The sequence below is a fragment of the Sinocyclocheilus anshuiensis genome, unplaced genomic scaffold, assembly GCF_001515605.1.
Source record: "Sinocyclocheilus anshuiensis isolate Anshui unplaced genomic scaffold, SAMN03320099.WGS_v1.1 scaffold807, whole genome shotgun sequence".
Classification (NCBI taxonomy): Eukaryota; Metazoa; Chordata; class Actinopteri; order Cypriniformes; family Cyprinidae; genus Sinocyclocheilus; species Sinocyclocheilus anshuiensis.
In genome coordinates, this window is record NW_015551077.1 from 675764 (window position 1) to 678974 (window position 3211).

Here is a 3211-nt window from a genome sequence, read left to right on the forward strand (position 1 = left end):
ACTTGCTGTACAATTAATGATGCAAATTTATTTTATTTTTGATTTTCATTTTTGTTTTAGTAAACTATTTTTTATTTATTTGAAAATAATTTAGTTGTCTCAGAAATATCAAATTTTAAATATCAAAAATCCTACATTTTTTTCCATTAATAAAAATATAAGTATGATATTTATAAATAAAAGAAATAAATATATTTTTACATTAGAAGAAATTCTATTGATGTCCTCTAAATTAAGCTTTTTTTATTTATTTATTTTTATTTATTTATTTAACTTACTGTACAATTAATGATGCAAATTTATTTTATTTTTGATTTTCATTTTTGTTTTAGTAAACTATTTTTTATTTATTTGAAAGTAATTTAGTTGTCTCAGAAATATCAAATTTTAAATATCAAAAATCCTACATTTTTTTCCATTAATAAAAATATAAATATGATATTTATAAATAAAAGAAATAAATATATTTTTACATTAGAAGAAATTCTATTGATATTGATGAACAAACTAACATATCCAGCTAAATGACAAATCCAAATACAGAGATAAATTCTGAGTAATAGTGCAAATAAAGAGCTGATAAATGTAGTCAAGATGCTCTCAGTCAGTTCTGAGAGCCTGTAAATCATAGGTGTTCATCTGATTACTTGCACTTGACATTTTGACTGCAGAATACTCAGAATAACAGTGAGAAAAACATTTTGACACCTTACTTTAATTAAACCTGTAGTAAACCTTGAGGCAAGGGCTGCGTTTATTGTGACATATTTCTCACATTGATTTTGTATCACATTCCTCCTCCTCCATTCATTCATTCATCCATTCTCTCTCCTCGTGCACCCATTTGTCCTATAGGTCCAGCTATGCTGATCCGATTGGAGTCATCAGCGTTCCTGCTCCTTTGTAAGTCTGCTCAAGTCTTTGACATTGCTGGAAGCTGAAAGTGAAATTACCCTATGAGCCCAATCATGGGAAACATGTGATCACTTGCTACCCTTGGATTGAATTTTTTCCCCACTTGTTGACACTTGAATGAAAGTTGTCTTTCATTGTATATTTTTCAACATATCTCTTTAATTTTTATAGCAAAGCCAGTTTCAACAAATCACTGTCACTTAGCAACTGTTCTGGATCATACTTTGCCACCTGTGTTCTATTGCGAATCGTTATTATTATTGTGCGTTCTCGTTGGTTTGTTGGTATGCGAGTTTTAAAGGGCAAGAAAAGCTGTCCATTTATTTTTCACCTAAGCAAAAAAATGTGCTGTTGCTGCCAGATCTCAGTTACCCAAAATCGATTGGAAAAAACGCAACTATATATTGTCATTTTTCTCAAGCAATTTTTGAAAGTGCACTGAAAACATATCATCATACATTTTTTGGCATAGACAAAGTTGGCTGAAGGTGCAAAACAGGAAATTTGGGAGTGGCATATCGCAAAGCTCCTCCCTTTATTAAACAGCCAATAGGCTTTAGTTTTATGATTTCCTGCTTCTGTTGCTCGTCAGTAGTAGGTTAATTGAGGGGGAGGGGCATTCTCAGTCTAGAGAGCATTTGATTGGAGACCGATTTTTTAGTACACACTCTAAAAAAAGACGATTCTTTAAAGGTTCTTTACATGTAGTAATGGTTTTATTTAGAACCATAGCATTCTGAAGAACCCTTTCATGCTGAAATGGTTTTTTGTGTTAAGAGTTTAGGGTTCTTTATTCCCGCCCTTTTGTTTTTCAAATCTGTAACTGACAAAGCTCATCATTACTGATTTTCAGTGATCCAACTACAGACTGTCAACACACTCTCAACAGGTAAATGATTTCATTCTTAAAATTTAAATACAAATTTAACTTTAAAAATGTAACTGGCTTCATATTGTAAGATTTTTTTAATTATTACTTGGGTTCAGTGGTGTAGTGGTGCCTGGAGAAGTGGGTATACTCTTAATTTATGCCCCCATTTTTTTAAGCGGCCCAGCAAAGGATGAACGGCCTGTGTTATAAACAGTGACGTAAGACTAGTCTTGCATATTTAGTTCACCCCAAAATGGGCCAGTAGTATTTGCACATTTTCACTTACTGTAACTTCTGCTACTTGACTTCACGGAGTAAGGATCATTATTAAATTAATATTAGCCACAAAAGAAGTGCAGATTTTGCAATAAATAATTCAAATGTAAAAATTACATAGACTGCAACAATTAACATTTTGTCAGAACCTCTAGTAGACAAGCTATTTTGTTTAGTTATCTGTAGGAGGATCATGATCTCTATTTAATACCAAAAAAAACTATTTACAATTTATCTATATACTACATAGTGCAAAAAAATAAATAAAATAAAATAAAATTGTTTAGAGCAGTTTTAATACAATTAAGCACTAGTCAAGCTGCAATATCAAACAGGACCACAAAAAGACGTCAAAAGATCACTAAACCTACTGCCTTGACCTGACTGTACAGGCTACTATACGGATCCATTCAGAAGCTAAAAGACACCTTCAGGCTTCAGCAGCGTCCATTATAAAACATGGCCGGACTGGGACGGAATTTCAGGCCAGGAAATCTCACACTCATCCAGGCCACACAGAAAAAAAGGGGCCAAAATTGTACCTTTTGGGGTACAACAGCTTGACACTGGAGCAGTAATCTTAAAAGGACATCTTTGTACCTTTTTTTACCCCTAATAGGAACATATTAGTACCTTAGAGTAGTAATTCGTACCCTTAAGATACTAATTTGTAGGCCTACCTATTAGGGGTTAAAAAGGAACAAAGATGTCCTTTTAAGAGTACTGCTACAGTGACAAGCTGTTGTTCCCCAAAAGGAACAATTTTGGCCCCTTTTTTCTGTATATAGCCTATACATACACAACAATTTGTTGCTCCCACAGCTAAGTAAACTATTGCTAGCGGTTCCAGCTTTGGAACATGCTGCAGTTCGAGCCCCCTTCTCGAATCGATAACTGGGTGTGTTGCTCCCTCAGCTAAATAACTGCTAGCTGTTCCACCATTGGAACATGCCGTAGGTCGAGCTCCCTCTCGATTGAGAGCTGGATGTTTGCTCCCTCAGCTACATATTTACTGCTAGCCACTCCAGCATTATAGCTGTAGATTGACTTGATGACTTCTCAAAACATAGCGTTTTGGGATGCGCCATTTCCATCTATGGGCTGCTCTTTCAGAGTGCCACGAGAACCCCTTAGAACGGTATTTTTAAA

At 34.2% G+C, this 3211-nt stretch overlaps 1 pseudogene; it reads left to right on the plus strand.

Annotated features, from left to right (window-relative positions):
- The first annotated feature begins 863 nt into the window (after nucleotides 1-863).
- LOC107662474 (laminin subunit beta-4-like) overlaps nucleotides 864-3211 on the plus strand; it is an 18139-nt pseudogene continuing 15791 nt past the window's right edge.